Source organism: Cavia porcellus, unplaced genomic scaffold (assembly GCF_034190915.1).
Source record: "Cavia porcellus strain 051 isolate PalLab524CR breed Dunkin Hartley unplaced genomic scaffold, mCavPor4.1 scaffold_1, whole genome shotgun sequence".
NCBI classification, from domain to species: Eukaryota; Metazoa; Chordata; class Mammalia; order Rodentia; family Caviidae; genus Cavia; species Cavia porcellus.
This window is the reverse complement of record NW_026947484.1, coordinates 134,847,087-134,853,080: the sequence shown is the minus strand read 5'-3', so window position 1 is coordinate 134,853,080 and position 5,994 is coordinate 134,847,087. Positions and strand designations below refer to the sequence as shown.

The window sequence follows — 5,994 nt, the reverse complement described above, 5'->3', positions numbered from 1 at the left end:
CCAGTCCAGGCTAAACTGAGTTCAAGCCCAGCCTGAACTGCATAAAAAATCAAAAAGACCAAAAAATTGGTGCTAGAAATACTGGCTTTCCACATGCCAAAAACTAAAAATAGACCCATGTCTATCACTATGCACTAAACTAAAATCAAAGTGGATCAAAGATCTGAATACCAAATCGGAAACACTAAATATGATGGAAAATAGAATAGGTAGAACTCTTGAAGACTTAAGTGTAGGCGTGGCACACATCTATAATCCTAGCACTTGGGAGGCTGAGGTAAGAGGATCATTGCAAATTTGAGACCAGCCTGGGCTACAAAGTGAGTCCAAGGCCATCCTGAACTGCATAGTGAGACCCCGTCTCAAAAAGACAGAAAAAACATCCTAGTCACAAAAGTAACACAGGTGGAGTGGATGAGGAGACAAGATCCATCAATATGCTTTATTCAAGAAACACATTTAACTCAAAAGGAAATTTATAGACTAAAAGTCAAAGGAGAGAAAACAATGCTCTATGTGACAGGGAATCAGAAAAGAAAAAAAAAAGAAGGGGTAGCTTACCAATCAACTGCAGAATAGATAAGAAAGATATGGCATTTCTATACAATGGAAAGCTACTCAGCTGTAAAGAAAGATAAGCTCGGGGCTGGGGATTTAGCTCAGCGGCATAAGCACCTGCTTTGTAAGCAGGCGGTCGTGAGTTCAATCCCTGGTACCGATAAAAATGAAAAAGACAAAAAAAAAAAAAAAAGATAAGCTCAAGGCTCTTGTAGGTAAATGGATACAATTTGAGATTATGCTCATGGGTGAAATGGTTGAGTTATATGAGTGAGCATCGTGTTGTCTCCCTAGTATAAAAAACTGAAGTAGTTATTGGAATCCAAAATGCACAGTAGTTGTGAAGCTAAAAGGGGAGGAGATGTCTAGAGGGGGAAGGGGGTGGCCATTGTTAATCTATATCCTGTTTTGAAACCTTGTATTGTTTGCATTGTTCTGTTTGCCTTGGTTTTGTTCTGCTTTGTTTTGTTTGCTTTTATCATATTTGATGGCATGCATAACTGTTTCAAGAATAAAAAGGTGTATTATGGTAGCTTGTTTTCTTTTGATTGATTTTATTCTATTTTGTATGTTTGATTTTATTTTGTCTGATGATATAAGCAGCTACTTTGAAGATAACAAGATGTATTATGGTAGCCATTGTTGTATTACTATTGTCTTGTTTTGAATCCTGTATTGCTTTGTTTTGTTTTGATTGATTTTATTCTGTTCTGTTTTGTTTGATTTTATTATGCCTGATGGTATTGGCAGTTATTCTGAAGATAACATGAGGCATTATAGTAGCCATTATTGATTTCCTTTTATCTTGTTTTGAAGCCTTGTATCACATTCACGTTTTGTTTTGATTCACTATTCTATTTTGTTTTGTTTGATTTTATTATGTCTGATGGTATAAATAGCTACTTTCAAGATAACAAGTCTGTTGCATTCCTACTGTCTTGTTTTGAAGTCCTGTGTTTTCATTGTTTTGGTTTTATTCTGTTCTGTTATGTTTGATTTTATCATGCCTCATACTATAGGAAGCTATTTTGAAGATAGCAAGCGGCATCATGGTAGCCATTGTTAGTTTCCTTTTATCTTGTTTTGGAGTCTTGTATCACCTTCACTGTTTTGTTTTGATTATCTCTATTCTGTTTCATTTCTTTCAGTTTCATTCTCTTCAAAATAAAAACAAAGTAAGTGTAGGCAAAGATTTCATGACCAAAAATCTGATTGCTTGGGTAACATCACAAAGAATAAACAACTAGGATCTCATCCTATTAAATTTTTGCACAGTAAAAGAAATTATTAACAGAGTCAAAAGACAGAGTTGCCAAAGTTTGGTGAGATGCCTTCCGGGGTACACTCATTGGCCTGCCCGCCCACTTCAGGCCTATGGCACTTCCTCCGCCTTATCCCAGGTCTGAGCCCGTGTCTGCCTGATTCTCCTTCCTTCCCATCCCATGCATGATGGAAACACCTTGGCCAAGGCAGCCCAACCCTCCCCAACTCAGTTCTCAAGTGGGAATCTGGTATATGAAAAGTACTATAGACAGATTGATACAGGCAATCCCAGAAGGGTATTGGCTTCAGATGCTGCTGCTTTCCTGAAAATAGCATGGCCTCCAGACTTGATACTTGGAAAGATTTGGGATTTGACTGACACAGATGGCAAAGGCATCTTGAATAAACAAAAATTTTTTATTGCTTTGCATCTTGTGGCACATGCCCAGAGTAGACTGGAAGTTTCACTGAGTAGTTTGAACGTGACCATTCCTCCACTAGGATTTCATGGTACCATGGTACCATTAGTCCTTTATGAAGCAGTGGAGCTTCTTCAACTCATCTCCCATGGGCTGCAAAATCTGAAGATAAGGCCGAATATGATGCAGTTCTTGATAGCTAAGCTGGTGATGAAGTGAAACCAGTTTCTCTAAATTACCTGTGGAAATCCTTCGAAGAGTTTGGGAGTCGAGTGATATTGACCATGATAGAATTCTTGACAGAGACAAATTTGCAGTTGCCATGTTTTTGGTATATTATGCACTAGAGAAAGAACCTGTGCCAACGTCCTTGCCTCCAGCTTTGGTGTCACCTTCTAAAAGAAAAACATGGGTTCTATCCCCTGCAGAAAAAACTAAATATGATGAAATCTTCCTGCAAACAGATAAAGATAGGGATGGATTTGTGTCTGGATTGGAGGTCTATGGAATCTTCCTGATAACAGGTTTCCCTTCTACCTTATTAGCCCATATCTGGGCATTATGTGATGCAAAAGACTGTGGGAAGCTTTCAAAGGATCTGTTTGCTTTAGCTTTTCACTTAATCAATCAAAAGTTAATAAAAGGCATTGATCCTTTTCACATTCTTACTCCTGAGATAATTTGGCCATCAAAGAGCATCATAGGGTCAAATCTGTTGCAGATTTCTTTGCTACTAAGGAGTGGATACATTTAACTATGAAATAGTTGACCTGAAGAGGGAAAAGGATCTTAAGGAGAAAGGAGATAGTGTTAAACAGAGGAGACATGAGGTTCAGGATCTTTGAGATGAAGTTCAAGGGAAGAATGTCAATCTTCAAAAACTACAGGCCCAGAAGTAGCAAGTACAGGAACTCCTCAGTGGACTAGATGAACAGAAAGCCCAGTTAAGGAGCAACTCTAAGAAGTCAGAAAGAAATTTGCTGAGGAGGACCAGTTGATCTCATCTTTGAAAGCCAAAATAACTAGTCAGGAATCACAGATCTTGACTTATGAGGAAGAATTGTCCAAATAAAGGGAGGAGCTGAGCCACCTACAAGAAACAGCAGAATTGGAGGAGAGAATGGAGTCAGAAAAGGCTCAGCTGAAAACATTTCAACAGCACCTTTAAGAATCATGGCAGGAAATCAGTTCAATGTAATGAGACTGATGGAAATGAAAGATCTGGAAAATCATAATAATCAATTGAATTGATGCAGTATCCCACACAGTGTTCTTATAAATGGTGCTACAGATTACGGCAGCCTCAGCACCAATGGCAGTGAAGCAACCAACCTTAATGAACCTGCTGAAAGCCAGAGCAGCCTAGAATCTGAGCCTATATGGAAGTCTCCAGGAAGAAGTAGTCCTGAAATACCACCTTCTAATGTGACTGATAAAAATGAAATGATGACTGCAGCTGTTATGAAAAAGTTTGTCCTGAAGTTCACAGTGACAGACATGCAAAAAAAAGATCCATTTAATATAGAATCAAGTTCACTGACAGGTCCAGTTGCATACAAATTTGGATTTTTTTCCAGTCCAGTCCTTTTGTTGGCAGTGATCCTTTCATGGATGCTCCCTTTGGGAAAATAGACCCATTTGATGGTGATCCTTTCAAAGGTTCAGATCCCTTTGCATCTGACTATTTCCTCAGGCAATCTTGTACTGACCGTTTTGCTACTTCAGGTACTGACCCTTGCAGTGCACCCAGCAATGGCAATAATGCATTGGTAGAAATACTGAAGCACAATGATCCTTTTGCTCCTGGTGGAACAGTGCTTATCGCAGCAAGTGATTCAACAACAGACCTCTTTGCTTCCATTTTCAGAAACAAATCATTTGGAGATGGATTTGCTGACTTAAGCACATTATCAAAGGGCAATGGTGAGAATCCTTTTAGTTCAGCTATGCTAAGCACTGTCAGCAGTGTGTCATTCCTAAAAATGCTTTTGAGGAAACATCAGTCAAGAATGAAGATGTACCCCCCAGCACTGCCTCCAAAGACTGGGACTCCAACAAGACCTTGCCTACCACCACCTGGGAAAAGACTCGTCAACAAATTGGATTCTTCTGTTCCCTTTAAAATGAATGACTCATTTAATCCTTTCTTCCTAAGGTGTGATACCCTCAAATAAAAAGATCCTTATATGTGTTGTGATCCATTCCCCTCTATTTCTACTACTGCCAGTAAAGAGGCTGACCTAAGAAATTTTGTTAACTTCAATGCTTACCCCTCTGAAGAAGATATGACTGAATGGGCCAAGAGGGAAAGTGAGAGAGCGTAAGAGCAAAGGCCTGCCCAACTGAACCAGAAAGAACAAGAAGACTTAAAACTGGCTATTGCACTTAGCAAATCTGAGATATTCAGAAGCATGAGGAATTCTCTTGTCTTTTGTCAACAATACAATATTCATTTTTCTGAATATTGATGCTATTTACCACGTATATCAAAACTACTTATGAGCTAGGAAATATAAAGGGTTTAAGATTCCTGTAGACTTTCCATGATGAAAGTCTTGGGTTTTTAAAAACTCAGATTTGTCTCATGTTATTCTTTCCTTGAAAAGCTGTGAATCAGATGAGACAGCTTCACTAGACCCCTGTCCTGTGTGCATTTATTGTGAGTTTCTGCCTGCCTCTGCTACTTCACTATACATAGATCCCGAGCTTCTGTGTTTGCTCTGTACTAGCCTTGACCTATAGCTACTCTGATGGGAACCAGTGGAGTTTTTCCAGTTTTCAGTATTCTCTCCTGCTTCGAATGGTTGAATGAGGATAAGGAAAGAATCTATTTCTTTTATGATTGGTACAAACTGGCTAGGTTAAAGTGAATTTTTTACTTTGTTTTTTTTTAATTTTTATTTTAAAGAGAATAAAACCAAATAAAACAGAATAAAGCCAATCAAAACAAACCAGTGTAAGTGACACAGGACTTCAAAACAATATTAAATCAACAATAGTTATCATAATGCCTCTTCAAAATAGCTGTAGATATCTTCAGACATAGTAAAAAATCAAACAAAAAAGAACAGGATAGAACCAATAAAAACAAAACTATGGATGCAATAAAGGACTTCAAAACAAGATAATAGTGAATCCGAAATGGCTACCACAATATATGTTGTCTTTGAAATAGCTGCCCAAGCCATTGGACATAATAAAATCAAACAAGACAGAACAGAATAAAACCCAACCAACAAAACAATAAAAATGATACAGGACTTCAAAACAAAATAATAGGGAATTAACAGTGGCTACTACCTTCAGAAGGAGATTCCCCATAGATGCTACGTTGCTTATTGTTATCCTCTGAATAGATGTTCAGACCACTGGTTTTAGACCTACAAAGTCAGTGAAACATTAAACACTACAAGAATTAACTTGTATTTTAACTCATTAACTGTCATCACATCCTGCATTTCTCTGGATCACCTGGTCACTTATGGGGTGAGGTTTGGCTCACAAGAAGTCTCTGTCTGTGTGCTAGAAGGGCTGGCATCTGGCTGCCCTGCCCCAGCGGCCTGCACATGGTACTGATTCACAGGGAGGGCCTGCTTCTTGGTGAGTTCTTGTTCTCTTCCTCTGCTATCTGTGAATGGCGCTGCCTCATGGGAGAAGGCTGCGGTCTGGCTGTACCCCCAAGTGACCCACGCATGGCACTAATTCACAGGGAAGGTTTGCTTTATGGTGAATTTTTGTTCTCTTCCCTTGCAGT

At 38.8% G+C, this 5,994-nt stretch overlaps 1 pseudogene; it reads left to right on the top strand.

Annotated features, from left to right (window-relative positions):
• Positions 1-2,000: 2,000 nt before the first annotated feature.
• LOC100730588 (epidermal growth factor receptor substrate 15-like) lies at positions 2,001-4,708 on the top strand (annotated as a pseudogene).
• Positions 4,709-5,994: the final 1,286 nt, after the last annotated feature.